Genomic DNA, 17,634 nt, shown 5'->3' with positions numbered 1-17,634 from the left:
ACGACCCCTTCGTCTCAGTCTGAGCCGCCGAGGCTGCCTGATTCGATCAACAGCTAGTTCGCCAATAGCAGCACCAGCAGCGTCTACCATGTCATCGTCATCCATCTTTCAAAACAGCGTAACAAGGTATGCACTTGATCTGATGGGGATCACAAGTGATGCTTTGGCCATGTTGTTTGGGGGATTTATAGTACAATCTGTCCAATGGTAGTGAGTTTGTAATGATTGCTGATTGTATTCACTTGTTTGTATGTGAGCGGCGCGAATGCTTTCACAGTGGGCGTTTTTTTTTTTTGGGCTGAAATGTTGTTTTTCCCCAATGAATCTCAATGTGAAAGTGTCAAATATCACACATACAGTGCATGTTTGTAATGTTTGATTATATGCGTAATCAATATTTCTTAAACGCGATCTTATAGTAACAAGCACACGTCCAGGCTAACATGAATGAAAGTGCATAGTTGTGTATAATGTGCATCGAATTTGATCGTTCAATGTTGCTGCAATATTGTTTGTAAACGATAAAGTAACATCTGCCATCTGTAGTATTGTATATATAAGTGATTGGTGAGATGTCAATATTGTATGCGTCCCTTTAAAATCGCAATAATAATTCCGAACTTCCCGTCTGCCATCTGTAGTATTGTATATATAAGTGATTGCCGAGCAGTCAATATTGTATGCGTCCCTTTAAAATCGCAATAATAATTCAGAACTTCCCGTCTGCCATCTGTAGTATTGTATATATAAGTGATTGCCGAGATGTCAATATTGTATGCGTCCCTTTCAAATCGCAATAATAATTCCGAACTTCCCGTCTGCCATCTGTAGTATTGTATATATAAGTGATTGCCGAGATGTCAATATTGTATGCGTCCCTTTCAAATGGCACTAATACTGAATAACTTCCGGCTGTCATCTGTAGTATTGTATATATAAGTGATTGCCGAGCTGTCAATATTGTATGCGTCCCTTGAAAATCGCAATAATAATTCCGAACTTTCCGTCTGCCATCTGTAGTATTGTATATATAAGTGATTGCCGAGCTGTCAATATTGTATGCGTCCCTTTCAAATCGCAATAATAATTCCGAACTTCCCGTCTGCCATCTGTAGTATTGTATATATAAGTGATTGCCGAGCTGTCAATATTGTATGCGTCCCTTTTAAAATCGCTATAATAATTCAGAACTTCCCGTCTGCCATCTGTAGTATTGTATATATAAGTGATTGCCGAGCTGTCAATATTGTATGCGTCCCTTTAAAATCGCTATAATAATTCCGAACTTCCCGTCTGCCATCTGTAGTATTGTATATATAAGTGATTGCCGAGCTGTCAATATTGTATGCGTCCCTTTAAAATGGCACTAATACTGAAGAACTTCCGGCTGTCATCTGTAGTATTGTGTATATAAGTGATTGCCGAGATGTCAATATTGTATGCGTCCCTTTCAAATGGCACTAATACTGAATAACTTCCGGCTGTCATCTGTAGTATTGTATATATAAGTGATTGCCGAACTGTCACTATTGTATGCGTCCCTTTCAAATGGCACTAATACTGAATAACTTCCGGCTGTCATCTTTAGTATTGTATATATAAGTGATTGCCGAACTGTCAATATTGTATGCGTCCCTTTCAAATGGCACTAATACTGAATAACTTCCGGCTGTCATCTGTAGTATTGTATATATAAGTGATTGCCGAACTGTCAATATTGTATGCGTCCCTTTCAAATGGCACTAATACTGAATAACTTCCGGCTGTCATCTGTAGTATTGTATATATAAGTGATTTGCGATATGACAATATTTATTAATTGTCCCATTCAAATCTCCCTAATAATGCTGTTCAAAACTGTTATTTACGTATATGTTGTATTGTAGTATTGAGTGTTAAAGTTCAGAAAGGGGCAGTACAGTGGTGAATCTGTAATGTGTATGGTTGAATCTTCTAATGACGTCATCATATTATTAACCTGCCTATGTAGTTCAGAAATCCTCATTGTGTTGTTGTATTGTGCTACATTTTTATTGTGTGCTGAATAAAATCTAAATGTGTGCTTTGTGGTTGCGTGATGGGTGATGCGTGTTATGTACATATACGTATATATTGTGATTGTGTCCCACATATGCTGACTTCTATATAGCGGTCTGGCATTGTTGTTCCTTCCCATAAAGTGACATCTGTAATCTTGTGTAATGATGTTCTTCTTGTACGTAATTCCTAATGGTTTATTGTGATGGAATCATGATGTTAAAAGTACAGTAATATCCATATGTTCTGTTTTGTGATTCCTAGAGAGAATGTAATGTGTTTTTCCCCCATCATTTGAATGCACATGTATGAGTGAATGGTAAAAGTAATGTATGTGCATCCATGACTGATCATGTGTTAAGCCTATGTAGATATGCAGTTGCTGCAAGCATATGAGTTGAATAAATGAAATGCAATAATAAAGGTAAATGAGAGGTGTTTCCCATTGTGTACTGTTTGTGAATCCTGAAAAGTTTGAATTATTTTTGTGTCCGTTTAAATGTAATATTTTTATTAAAAAAGTTTGTTACTAGTGATGTTGATTTGTAGTTGATGTAATATAAAAGTCTGAAACAATTTAATGGTGTTGTGAATATTCAATAAGTAAAATCCCTAAGTCCACCATAGGGAAATAGTCATTTCTTGATCTATTTATCATAGCTGGGTCTAACGCAGAAAAGCATGTATTTTCTAGCTCTGGTATTTGGAGTTTTTAGGTCTACGCTATTTGCGTGCGTTAGGGAAATCTGTCTTTCGCGTGCACGAGCACGTCTTCCCCCATAGAAGTCAATGGAGGCTCCAAATGTTGGTCATTTTTTTTTTCTAAGACTGGTTTTCCTCGTAAAGTGAGTGACGTCATGAGCTTGTGTGAAAAAGTAGCTAAATTGTGTTAATTTTGTAATAAATAACTTGTGTATGTAATGTGGTGTATATTTTTGGTATGCATCGATGAGTGTATGTTTGTGATTATCTTATTAGTTAGATGTAGCTATATGAGGGTCTTTTCCCGTGTGTCAATGTAAGTCAATGGGAAAATGGATTTGTGTTGTTTTTTTTCTAACACCCGAGATCTCGCAACTTTGATCCTTTGTATTTGGATGAAAAATTATTAAATCTGAAAAATAAATATAGTGTTGTGTTTGTATGAGTGTAAGTGTAGTTTGTGTAATATTTGTTTTGTTATTCGTGGATGTTTATTTTGTCGGTAGATGTTAACTACTGGGTTTGAGCTGTCGGTAGAGATTTGTGCGTTGGGTGATTTTTGAGAGTCGGTAAATAAGCTCTAAATACCGGAGTCCGTATGAAACCAGCGTTAGGAGCCTCTAACACTGGTTTTCACGGCTAACGCCAAACTCCAAATCCAATGCACTACTGGGAGCTATCTGAATATATCTTGTGAGCCAATGACAAGAGGCTGATGTGTAGAGCCACCAGTCATTAGATAACACCCAGTAGGGCATTACTGTCCAAGAGCCTATTTAGGTATGATTTTCAAAAAAGGATACCAAGAGTACAAAGTAAATTTGATAACAATAGAAAATTGAAAAGTCTCTCTATCTGAAGCATGAAATTTTAAAAGGGACATAAAACCCCAAATTTTTATTTCATGATTCAGATAGGGCACACAATTTTAAACATCCTTTCATTTTACTTCTATTATCAAATGTGCTTCATTTTCTTGTTATCCTTTGAAGAAGCAGCACACTACCGGGAGGTAGCTGAATGCTTCAGGTGAACCAATGGCAAGAGGAATATATGTGCAACAACCAATCAACAGCTAGCTCCCTGTAGTGCACTGTTGCTCCTGAGTCTGCCTAGTTATTCTTTTCAACAAATGATACCAGGAGAACTAAGCAAATTAAATAATGGAAGTATATTGTAGATTTCTTTAAAACAGCATGCTCTCTGTTTCCCTAACATATTTACTTTGAGGTCTCCCCTATCACCAATTTCACAAAACGTAGAACTATTAGGAGGGTTAGAGGCAATTTCCCAACACTCAGATGACTTGGAATTGGGGTATACAGTCCCTATAATAAAAATTCTTACCAACGGCAAAATTGGAGAAAAGATATACTAGTTGGCTCTTTGCCTAAATGGCTTAAATATAATACACTTAAACATCTACTAGCTACCTCCCCTTCAAACAATTTGCTGACTCGGACTCTCACCCCCTTTGAACAGATGTGCTTAATGGAATCTCCAATCCACCATACCCTTTCATGTGCCATAAAATCTTCTAGACAGATGGCATAAGGAGTTTGGGAAATACATATTTGAATGCTTTAGGAAATCTTCCTCCTCAACCAGTTTTTTAGAAACCAATTATAAACTCTTAACCCAAAGGTATTTCACCCATCGACGTATTAAGAGCTTTTCCCTTAATTCTTCAAAATTATACTGGAGGGGGTGTGGTAAAAGGGGTTGACTGATCCATATATGGAGGGATTGTTCCGAATAAAACAATTTTGGGATTTTCTTGAGACATACCTCAATATTCTACAGGAATCAGGAACTGAGCTACATCTAGAGCCCTCCACAGCTCTGTTATATTTACTACCAAAATGTCTTTGTAACTCTGTTCAAAATTGGTACAGCTCGCTCTAAACTCTGCAAGATCTTTAATAGCTAGATTTTGGAAATCACAAACGGTCCCTACAATGCACATGTGGATAGCACATAGAAAGGACATATGCTTTTGAGGAGCATAGCTACTTTAAAAATAATAAACTAGATTTATTTTAAGATATTAAAGGGACATTATACACTAGGTTTTTCTTTGCACAAATATTTTGTAGGTGATCCCTTTGAATAGCCCATCTGGTAGTGTTTTTTGTAACAATGTATAGTTTTGATTATTTTTGTTAACGAAATTGTGCTGATTTTCAGACATAACCAAGCCCCAAAGTTTTAGATGTATACTGATGTCTACAGATTCCTGCTTGCTCCTGTTTGTGTATCTGTCTTTTCATATGCAGGGAAGGGAGAGGGGCGTGTGTCTGCTCTTCCTGTGTTCCCAGCCCCTTTCACTGGTTGTCCCAGCCTAACCTCATCAACAGTGCTATACTAGGAGCTTTTAAGTAAGTTTTTAAAATATTTTATATTTGATTTTTAGATCAGTATGTGTGCATATTCTTCTTTATAGTATTGTCTATTACACACAGTTATATGAAAATTGGTGTATACTGTCTTTTTAAATTCCACTGGGACTCTAGCATGCAAGAATAAGAAACCACTCTGTCAACTTAAATCACATGCACAGGATCCGATAGCCAATATTTTGATATAGGAATAGTCACAATACTATGAAAGGGAACAAATCTTCTAAAATACTCTTACAATCTTATACGTCCCTCATATTGAAACCAAATAAAAGCCAGGAAGGTATCGGTGCTTATAGACCCATTGCTCTGCTCAACACAGACTACAAAATATTAATATAGATTCTAGCTAATAGAATACAAAAATTAACGGCTATTATCATTCAAAAAGACCAACCTGGTTTCTTAAAAGGTATATCATCAATTTATAACTTATGTAAGTTCTTTAAGTTATTGTCGTAACTAAATGCATAAGAGTCAATAGATAAAGATATAAACTTAGTTGATCCTATAATCCTCTCTTTAGATGCTGAAAAAGTATTTGACTCTATTACTTATGATCATCTTTTCAAACTTTAAATACATTCGGCTTCAAGGTTAGAAATCTTAATCTAACAGAATAATTGTACAACTACCAGACCTCCTCTCTTATAATGAACTCTTCTATCTCTAATTGATTTACATTATACAGAGGTACGAGACAAGGGTGCCCTCTTTCCCCAATACTCTTTCATTTAGCAATTGAAGCTATGCAATCGCATTAAGATCCAATAGAGAAGGTATAAAGATATTAGACAAATATTAATCTCTCTTTATGCGGATGACCTTCTTTTGTTTAGGAATAAGGCAGGATCTTATATCCCTATTTCTTTAGATTTAATTCAAAATTTTGGCTCTTTCTCAGGGTTTAAAATAAATTAATTAAAATCTGAAATACTTTGGCTAACCAGTAATCACTCTGAAGTACACAATCCCTTTCAAGAAATTAAAAACTATTTCAAATACCTAGGTATTAAAATATCTTCTTCACCATGGTATGAACTAAATTTAAGGGACAAGATAAATTACCTATGTGAAAGTCTAAAAAGATGGTGTCTAAGCTACCATTATCTTTAATGGGAAAAATTAACATTAATAAAAGGGACAGTCAACACCAGAATTTTTGTTGTTAAAAATGATAGATAATCCCTTTATTACCTATTTTGCATAACCATCACAGTTATAATAATACACGTTTTACCTCTGTAATTAACTTGTATCTAAGCCTCTGCAGATTGCCCCCTTATTTCAGTTCTTTTGACAGACTTGCATTTTGGCCAATCAGTGCTCACTCCTTAGCAAATTCACGTGCGTGAGCTCAATGTTATAGATATGAAACACATGAACTAATGCCCTCTAGTGGTGGAAAACTGTCAAAATGCATTTAGATTAGAGGCAGTCTTCAAGGTCTAAGAAATTAACATATGAACCTCCTAGGTTTAGTTTTCTACTAAGAATACCAAGAGAACAAAGCAATATAAAAGTAAATTAGAAAATTGTTTAAAATTACATGCCCATTTAAAACATGAAAGTTTTTTTGGACTTGACTTTCCCTTTAAGATGATAAATAAACAAAAAATTAATTAAATTTCACTGGCAAGGAGGGAGACCTGTTTTAAGTTTGGAAAAATGTCAAATGCCAAGGGATAAGGGAGGAATGAATTTACCAAATGTCACTATATATAATAAAATAGCTTTAGCAAAATTTGTGATTGACTGGTTAACCAAGGATAATTATTATACAGACAGAGAAACTGAGCAAAAAATAGTTTATCCTTTTACCCTATCGGCATTAGCTCATTTTCAAGTAAACAATCTACCCCTAATATGTAAGAAGATACCCGTCCTGTGAGAACCTATAAAAGCATGGCAAGATCTTTGTCATTTAAGTAATTCAAACCCTTCTATATCAGAATATTACCAAATAAAGGGTAATCCTCAATTTATAGTAGGATTCACAACAGGTCCATTCAGAGAATGGGCCGAATTAGGACTGGAAGTTTTTTCCTAGTTAATAAATAAAAGTGATAAGATATATAACTTTTGATGAACGTAAACGAGGATGTAGGGTCCCTAATAACTATTTATTTGCATATTATCAAATAAGGGGCCATATTATGACATTAACTGAATCATATGGAGATATTTGGGACTCTAAATTCATGGTAAGCATTTTCTCCCAGTTCAGGAGTAGAATCTTTTCTATATCTTTAATATGTAAGTACATAATGCATAAGGAAAGTGAGAAAATAATTTGAAAAAGTCACAGAAAGTAGGAAGAATTATTAGTTACTAATATATACTAATAACTAAGAGCATTAGTAGAGTAAACAAAACTTATCTGGCAACTTATTATCAGGAAGCACAAATTAAAATAATTCATATGACATATTTAACGCCTGAAAGGATGACAAAAATTGTCAAGACAAGAAAAAAAATATGCAATAAATGTGGTAGTAGAGAAACAAATTTACTTCATTGTTTCTGGTATTGCTTTAACATTAAGAAGTTCTGGTACAAAACTTTTAACTGGCTAAGAAACCTATTCCAGACAAAAGTATTTCTAGAAATCCAGGACATTTATATTTCTTTTGAATGGTATAACATATAGAGAAAATACAAAATGTATTAATTTGACAATTCTAACAGGTAGGAAAATCATATTAAGATTATAGAAGTCACGAAAGAGATTTTAATATCAGAACTCAGTAGTCAGCTTGTAATAGAACAAATAGATACTTCATTCCTCATAGATAGACGCATAAGTAGATTCATACAAAATCAGGAACAATTTATTCTGATTCAGGACTTAGGATTTAAAAAACAGATACTCTATCCCTTTTTAAATACCAGTTTACTAATGGAATATAGACTTAGAGGGCAATGGACTTTCCTAGACGAGTAAGAAAGACCTGAGGAAGGAGGGGAGAAAGGAAGATAAAAAGTAGAGGGAATCACTATTTTTTTTTCTCTGTTGTTTCTGCATTATGGAATCCTGAGAGGATTTTGGAAGAAACAAGAATCAAGCGTGTCTTTCTTTATGTAAAGAATCTATGCATTATTAATAATTATATGTTCATTTCTAATTGTTACAAGTGATATGTGCATAACTATTTCTTATTTATTTTCATGTTATTTATTTTTTATTTTCTCTCTCAATGTGTATACTTTTGTGCTCAAATTTAACCTTATAAAAACAATAAAAATATATATATATATAAAAGGAATAGTCACAATACAATTTTTTAGAGGAGAATTTTGAATCTCATCTTTTCTCCTCCCTCCCCATCATCCATTCCACTATCCATTTCCCTAAATGTTTCTCTCTATATTTCTTTCCTGCTTCTCTTCCTCTCCTACTCCTTATATTGCGTATCCTTTTGCCAAATTAGATGAGGGAATATTGTATTGATACAGAAATAAACATAGAGATGCACTCAACTAGGCTTAGAACTGAAGCTGGAAATACTTCCTTGCTTAGCCCCTCCTTACTCCCAGGGTAAAAACTCTTTCTGCACACTATGCCTTTCACAAAGGTAAAATCTCCTGTAGCATATCAGTCTGACCCTGCAAAATGACAGTCCAGCACCGAAATACCAGGCAAATCTCCTTTGAACAAGGGAAAACAAACAAACCCCAGATGTACGTTTCGGCCTTTATGGGCCTCATCAGTGAGGTGCAGTTGCATCCCTCTAAGGCATGTGGAAATTTGTATTGCTCCTAAAACTCAAATCAAAGACACATTTTTATTCCTTTTTCTTAAGACTGGTAAGACCAATTTTTCTTCATTGTCTTTCAGATGTCTTTCACCCTATTTGTCTAAAGTTATGTGGGAAAAAATGCATGCTCTTGCTGAATCATAAAAAAAAAAGTTTGGGTTTTATGTGCCTTTAATTTTGACTTACAGGTTCTTTTTTTAAATGGGAAAACATGAATTCAAACACATTAAAAAGTCATCATCAATATTTAAAGGGACACTAAACCCCAAAAAATTATTTCATGATTCAGGTAGAGAATACAATTTTAAATAACTTTCCAAATTACTTTTATTATCTAATTTGCTTCATTCTTTAGATATCCTTTGTTAAAGAAATAGCAATGCACATGGGTGAGCCAATCACATGAGGCATCTATGTGCATCTACCAATCAGCAGCTACTGAGCATATCTAGATATGCTTTTCAGCAAAGCATATCAAGAGAATGAAGCAAATTTAGAAGTAAATTAAAAAGTTGTTTAAAATTGCTTGCTCTTTCCAAATCATGAAAGAAAATAATGTGGGTTTCATGTCCCTTTAATTAATTAGACATTCAATTTTACCTTTAGTTTTTAAGACTAATCTTTACATATAAAAAGTTGCTCATGTTATAAATTGCTGTGGTGCTGCATTTCAATCTAAATATCTTTATGTTGCAAATGTAAATATAGCATAGCAAACCTAAGAAATGATTTATAGTCTATTAAGCAAATGGGAGACAAGGATTATGTGTAAAGACCATGATCTGCAATCATTTCTGTGTGCATCACTTAAAATACCAATATGTCAAGTCTTAGTATTGTTCTGCTTATTTTTTGTAAGTTACCAGGAGCAAAAGTCTAGTCATATAGCCCAAAGGAAATATAGAGTTGCCCTGTAGTCAGAGACACACATGAAGTGGCTATATACAATGTCAAAGTGTTGTAAAAATATACCAGGTAAAATGTAATTGGTTTGGATTGTAGGTCCGCAGGGCTGGGGAAACAAGTTCAGTTAGAAATTTACTAAGTCATTGTGCACAGTTTTCTATTTCTTAACTTCAGTGGTGATAATTCATTTGAAGACAGTAAAAACTGTTCTGGGGACTTTTTTTTTTTATACAAATGGACAACTTAATGAAGAGTGATAGAGCCTTTCCCCTTCTTGCCTAGAAGGTAGATTTTGATAAAAAACAGAGAGTTGGGCCCTGAGGATACAAAGTAAAACAGAAAGAGCAACATAGCTCAGCATGTTTGTGGGAAATCCAATTATTTGTTTCAAGCTTTGAATTCAAAAGTGGATTCAGAAACTCCTAAAGCAATTATGATTTGCACTAAGAAGAGAAACGGACTGGAAGACCAAAAGATAAACATTTGTATTGTTTTTGGCTGGAGCAGTGGATTAGCGAGACCACCAGATTTGCCAGTTAACTCATTCCTCACAAGTCTCTTCCCTTTCTAAAATATATCCATTAAATCTGATTTAATTTATGGTGTATGGGACTATTATAAGCAGTAGTTTTATTGTTTTGTCATGTCTATTATAAGTGGCAATATAAAATGTTTAAAACGTTATCTAAAGTAAATATTTTTTTATTTTTTTAAATGTCTTTTACAATAAGGGACAATATAGCATGTTTAAAATGTATCTAAAGTAAATATTTGTGTCTACTCTAATAAATGTGTTGTTTTATTATTACAAATAAAAAAAAAAAATTATTTTCTGTTTTTACATTTTTTTTTTATTAGATACCTTTTCAGCAATGGTTAAGGAAAAACTAATAAATCATTATCTTAATCATATATCTTGCACAAACACACAAACATATATATATATATATATATATATATATATATATATATATATATATATATATATATATAATATTATAAACTTGCTAGTAGTTGCACTTAAACTATAAAGGCATCTGGGGGTGCTGGAGTGAGAACTATACCTTGATATATGTATGTATATATATATATATACACACACACACACACATTTTATATATATATATATATATATATATATATATATACATACACACATTTTTTCATTCTTTTCCAAATAACAAAAACAAAATGCATGCTTACCTTATCAATTTCTTTCCATTACCCATAATCCACAGTCATTCAGCCGAAGGAAAATGAAAAAAGAAGAAACACAAGGGTGAAAAAGGTGCCTGAGGTTTACTCAACTACCAAATTATAATTAAGAAGAGGACAGGGTCAGGGACTTTCTATGTCCAGAAATAAATAAATTTATCAGGTAAGCATAAATTTTGTTTTCTTTCCTATGACATGGAGAGTCCACAACGTCATTCTAATTACTAGAGGGACCAGTACCCAAGCTAGAGGACACAGAATGAACAGGGAGGGAGAAAAAAGGCAGGATGACTCAAACAGAAGGCACCACCTCTTGAAGAACATTTCTCCCAAAAGAAGCCTCAGCCAGGACAAAAGTATCAAATTTGTAGAATTTGGAAAAAGTTTGCAAAGAAGACCATGTTTCCGCCTTGCAAATCTGTTCCAAAGAAGCTTCATTTTGAAAGCACAAGAAGAGGAGACAGCCCTAGTGGAATGATCCATAATTCTCTCAGGAGGTTGCTGTCCAGCAGTCTCATAAGCCAAACAAATCAAACTTCTCAACCACAGAGACAGAGTAGTAGAAGTGGCCTTCTGACCCTTACGCTTTCCAGAGAAATCAACGAACAGGGCAGAAGATTGCCAAAAATCTATAGTAACTTGTAAGTAAAACTTTAGAGCATGCACAACATCCAAGTTATGCAAAGGACATTCCTTCTGAGAAGAAGGATTAGGACAAAAAGAAGGAAACACAATTTCCTTTTCCAACACCACCTTAGGGAGAAACCCTAATTTAGTATGAAGGATCACCTTATCTGCACGAGGAATCAACCTGCAGAGCTGAAAGGTAAGAAAACTCTGTGAGTGGAAGAAATAGCAAGGAGAAACAAAACCTTCCAAGATAACAATTTTATATCAACAACATGCATCAGCTCAAACGGAGTCTGCTGCCAAACTTTAAGAACTAGATTAAAGCTCCAAGGAGGAGCAACAGGTTTAAACATAGACCTGATTCGGACCAGGACCTGTACAAAAGCTTGAACATCTGGTAAGTCTGCCAGACGTTTGTGCAAAAGAATAGATAATGCAGAAATCAGACCCTTCAGAGTACTGACTGACAAACCTTTCTCCAGGCAATCCTGAAGAAAAGATAAAATATGGGGAATCCTCACCCAGCTCCAGGAGAAATGCTTAAATTCACACCAATAAAGATATTTATGCCATACCCTATGGTAAATCTTGCGAGTAACAGGCTTGCAAGCCTGAAGCATAGTATCAATAAGCACTTCAGAAAAACCACGTCTAGGCAGAACTAGGCATTCAATCTCGTGGAAGGAGAGCAAACGGAGGTAACAGATATGCTAGCCCGAAATCCCAAGGAACTGCCAGATCATCTGTCAGGACGGCCTGAGGATTTCTTGATCTTGAACCGTACTTTGGAAGCTTTTTTTTTTGTTGAGACGCCATCAGATCTAACTCCGGAACCACCCACCTGAGGGTTAACCTGGAGAACACCTCCGGTTGTAGAGCCCACTCCATCCGGAGGATGAAAAGTCTGTCTGCTCAGAAAATCTGATTCCCAATTTTATTACAAGACCAGAGACTCCTATTTTGCATATCTTTCTTTATACTACTCAATGCAGCATTTTAAAATCAGTGATACAGAAGAAAAGAATCCAACATTAAAACAATAATGATAAAACAGAGTAAGCATAAGTAACCAATAAAATGGGTACTTTTGAGAACACAAAAAAATTGATCAATAAGATGAGTCATAGCTTCCATAAACTGTCCAATACATTCTCCAACTTCCTCTTTCTTTTGCTGCTCGCTGCAGGATAAGTTATATTTTTCATTGCTCTATGTTTATGTGTTTTATATTAATAACCTTGAATTTTTTCTTTATATTCTCTTTTAATTTGTTTTATCCCCTCTTTTATCTTTTATTTATTCCGGTTTTACTATCCGGTTTTTATTTTCATTTATTTACAAATATATTTCTTTTCAATAAAGTGTGCCTCTTTGTCCTTTCGTTTTCTTTACATCCGTTCTACTATCACACTACTATTTATTCTTTCAGGGTATTTTATGTTCCCCCCTTTTGTTTTCCTTGTTAGCCATTTTAACTTGTTTAGTTTATGACAGTTTACACTGTCTCGCGCTGCCCTCCGCCATATTGTGACGTCACGTTCATCTTATGTTTTTCTGCCTCCTCACCCGCCCACTGACGTCACAGCAAATTCTGCCCCCTCACCTCGGCTGTAAGCTCCTCACACCGAGCATTACATTCCATGCTCCTAACATCCTGCATACGTTTAGGGTATTTTACCACTAGGTGGAGACTATTATATACATATATACATTTTTCCTGCCTGGTATAAATCCACTGTTTATTATATACTTACACCATTAGGTGGAGACAAAGTTTCATTTTACCTCACATATTTTTTATATTATTATTCAAAGAATCTCTCATTATTAAGTTCTTACTTTCACTTTATTAATAAATCTTTTTAGTATAATTTATTTTAATTTTATTTAAATATTTTATTTAATATGTCTCAGAACCCTGAGTCAACTGAGCCTTTAACTGCTCAATTTGTACAGTTGATGATTGATAATTCTATTGGCAAATTGATGTCTCATATGTCAAATCTCCTATCTCAGCCTAATCCTAAAACTGTTTCTAAAAGAAAAAGACCTTGTTCTGTTTCTATTTTGGCTAGTAAGAAATTGCTTTCAAAATCTCGTCAGACTCTTGCTTACACTTCAATTCCTGGCGGTAAAGGAAGGAAAACATCCGCAAAACCTCCCCCTAATCCCAAGGGGTTACAAATGGGAAATAAAAATACTGAGATTTTAACTACTAAAAAGCCAAAGAAAATAGTATTATCATCTAATTCTGATTCTTCTACTGAAGAATTATCCAATTCTAATTTTGAGGACTTATCTGACATGGTATCTTCAGATTCAGATTCCCCTAAACCTAAAAAATTGAAAAAATCCCTCAAAAAATCTAAACTTTTTAAAAAAGAAAATATTTTTTTTTTCGACTGTCTGGGTAATCCCAGATTTTCCGCGGATGATTTGCATCATCCCATATCATCTAAGTGGTGCCCCTCCTTAGATGTGGCCTATTTTATTGATTTTCAATTGAAATTTCCTCTCAAAAAAAGATGCCCGAAATAAAATGAGAGCTGAATGCCCTCGTGCTTGTATAACTCCTGAAATTGACCCCAAAAGTATTAAATTTATTGGGTCCCCTGGTTATAAGGTAAAGAAAGGCATGGATAGAGCATGGAAGACATGCCAAGACAAGCTTCTGGATTCTGTTGGTCCAGTCGCTAAGCTTTTTGAAATTTCAGAACACGCCATTATAGAAAATTCTTCTCTTGACTCCTTTGTGGTCAGAGAATGGGTCCAAAGGATTCTCTCCTTTATTGGTAATGCTAATACTGCCATTATTATTGAACGTAGAAAAAATATTTTACGTAAGATAGATCCCAAAATTTGTGATAATGCTGTAAATGAGTTGGATTCTGACCCTAATGGTCTTCTTTTTGGAGACATTTTTCTAAAAGATCTTAACAGTTATATTAATACCTTTTCAAATTTAAACAAGGTAAGAACTTCAGTTCGTAAGATTTTTTTATCCTAACAGTTTTTCTGACAAGCCTGGGAAAGGCAGAGGTCGCTTTCCTGGCCGCACAAATTACCAATCAAGACCTCAATTCCAATACCAACAAAATTTCCAACATCATTTCCAATGATCCTTTCAAGACCCCTCTACCTCCCAGTTCTTCCCGTCTCATTCCAGACCATGGTTCCAAAGGGGTCAACGATCCAGGGCTAGATCTCGCCACCCTCCAGGTAAGCTTTCCATTTCCTCCTTCCCTCCCTTCTTTCCCAAAAAATCTTGGTGGCAGACTCGCTCTTTTTGCTCAAAATTGAAACCTTGTATCTTTGGACCCTTGGATTCTTCAAACAGTTCAAGGCGTTTGATAGAGTTTTCCTCTCCCCCTATTCAAATATTAAGACCTCGTCCCATTCAATTTTCAAAAGAGGATCAAATTCTGGTCCAATAAGAAGTTTCAACTTTTTCAAAAACAAGCCATCCAAATTGTAAATTTGTCTCGGGATTTTTTCCTAAGCAATCTTTTTCTTGTAAAAAAGAAAAATGGTCAATTCAGACCTGTCATAAACTTGAGAGATTTAAATGCTTTTGTTTCCCATCATCATTTCAAGATGGAAGGAATTCATCTCCTAAGAGATTGCCTCAGGGAAAATGATTGGTTGGTTCACCTGGATCTGACAGATGCTTATCTGACTGTTTCTATTTCCATGAACATCGGAAATTTCTAACTTTTTCCTGGAAAGACCAATTTTGGAGTTTTACTTTTCTACCTTTTGGCCTTTCCTCCACTCCTTGGATTTTTACAAAACTACTAAAACCTGTCATGGCCTGGTTAAGACTCAGAGGTGTCTGTCTAATCATTTATCTAGACGATATTTTGATTATGAACCAGAATTTCATTTCTCTTCAAAATCAATTATCTCTTACCATTCATCTTCTGGAAAATATAAGCTTTACAATAAACAAACAGAAATCTGTTCTGATTCCTACCCATTCTCTTATCCTTTTAGGTTTCACCATAGATACTTCCAAAGCTATTCTCAGTCTTCCTCCAGACAAGATAAAAAATATCAAAAAAGAAATATCTCCTACCCTCAAATCTCAATTCACTCCTATCAGGAATATAGCCAGAATAGTGGGGTTACTTTCATCCTCTATTCAGGCTATATTTCCTGCCCCCCTTCACTATCGGGAATTACAACGTCTCAAAATCTGTCACTTACAAAAAGGTTTTTCTTACTCTCATCTAATAAAACTTTCTCCAGAAGCCAAGGAGGAGTTTTCCTGGTGGCTTTCCCACATGGAGGCTTGGAATGGGAGAGCTATTTTTGGCAATTCCCCAGACCTGGTTATAGAATCCGACGCCAGCAGATCCGGCTGGGGTGCTCGTTGTGGCCCCTCCATTACAGGAGGAAAATGGTCCCTGAAGGAGAAACGATTCCATATAAATTGTTTAGAACTTCTAGCGGGTTCTTTCGCTGTCAAGAGTTTTGTGAAGAACTCTTCTCCAGTTACCATTTTGCTTCGCATGGACAATATTTCTGCAGTTCGTTACCTCAACCGTTTTGGGGGTACGGAGTCCAGAGATCTTACCAACATTACCAAATATTTCATTCATCTGTGTTTGGACAGGAATATTTCTGTGAAAGCAGAATACATTCCAGGTCTTTCAAACACTGCAGCGGACTGGGGCTCCCGTTTTTTGATGGATTTCAGCAACTGGAGACTCAACAGAGATGTTTTTCTTTCTCTGTCTCACCTCAGAGGTCCCTTCATTCTCAATCTCTTTGCGTCTCATTTAAACTTCCAAATTGTCCCCTACTACAGTTGGAGACTGGACCCAGAAGCAGCGGCAATCAATGCTTTTCTCTAACTTTGGCCTCCTCAAGGAGCCTATGCCTTCCCTCCCTTCTCGATGATTTCTAGAACAATTTCTGTAGTTCGCAGAGACAAAATCTCCCTTCTTCTAATAACCCCTCTTTGGCCAACCCAACCGTGGTACCCTGCTCTTCTGGAAATGTCAGTCAATCTTCCTATTTTTCTCCCTCATCTTCCACATCTGTTAACCAATCCAGAAGGAGATTTTCACAATCTCATTCTTCAAGATTCCTTTCGTCTCATAGCTTGGTCAATTTTTGGGATTCCTCTCCTCTTGAAGGACTTTCTGAAGGGGATAAAACTCTCATGCGAGAATCTTGGGCCCCAGGCACCCGTAAATCCTATTTTTATGCATTGACAAAGTGGCCTAGCTGGTGCTTGCCTAGGAACTTGGATCCCCTTTCAGCTGATATAAACCATTCTCTTAATTTCTTAACATCCCTTTTTGAATCTTTATTAAATAATTTTCCTATCGGTCAACATCCACTTATTTGTAGACTTTTAAAAGCTATTAGACTTAAACACCCTCCTATCCCTAAGTATATTTTTTTCTGGGATGTGGATAAGATTTTCTCACTTTTTAAATCTTGGCCTTCTAATAACTTGCTTTCTCTGAAACAACTTTCTGCTAAACTAGCTAACTTATTATGTCTCATTTCCTTTCGTAGAGTTTCTGATGTTGGTGCTTTAGACTTTAATTCTAAACTTTTCTCTCCTGAAGGTGTCACCTTTTTCTTATCTCGTAGAACTAAGACTTTTTCTACTTCTATTTTTTACCCTTACTTACCTTCTGAACCTTCCCTTTGTGTTGTCAAATGTCTTAAAGAATACAAATCTAAAACCTCTCTTTTTAGATTGTCTTCTTCTAATCAACTTTTTATTTCCTTTATCCCTCCTCATGCTCCTGTCACTAATACTTCTATTTCTCGCTGGGTGAAATGGGTTATGAAAGAAGCTGGCATTGATAAGGTTTGGCTGCTTCCAAAGATTTTCTTAAAGCAGCCCCTCTTCAACAAATTTTAATTTCTGCAGATTGGTCTTCTGATTCTATTTTCAAACAGTTTTATTTCAAGCCCATTCATCATCCAGCCAATAATTTATTTTGTTAGATTTGCTTTAAACTAGC

Source organism: Bombina bombina, chromosome 5 (assembly GCF_027579735.1).
Source record: "Bombina bombina isolate aBomBom1 chromosome 5, aBomBom1.pri, whole genome shotgun sequence".
Lineage (NCBI taxonomy): Eukaryota > Metazoa > Chordata > Amphibia > Anura > Bombinatoridae > Bombina > Bombina bombina.
The sequence above is the reverse complement of the archived record's forward strand: the minus strand, read 5'-3'. Positions refer to the sequence as shown.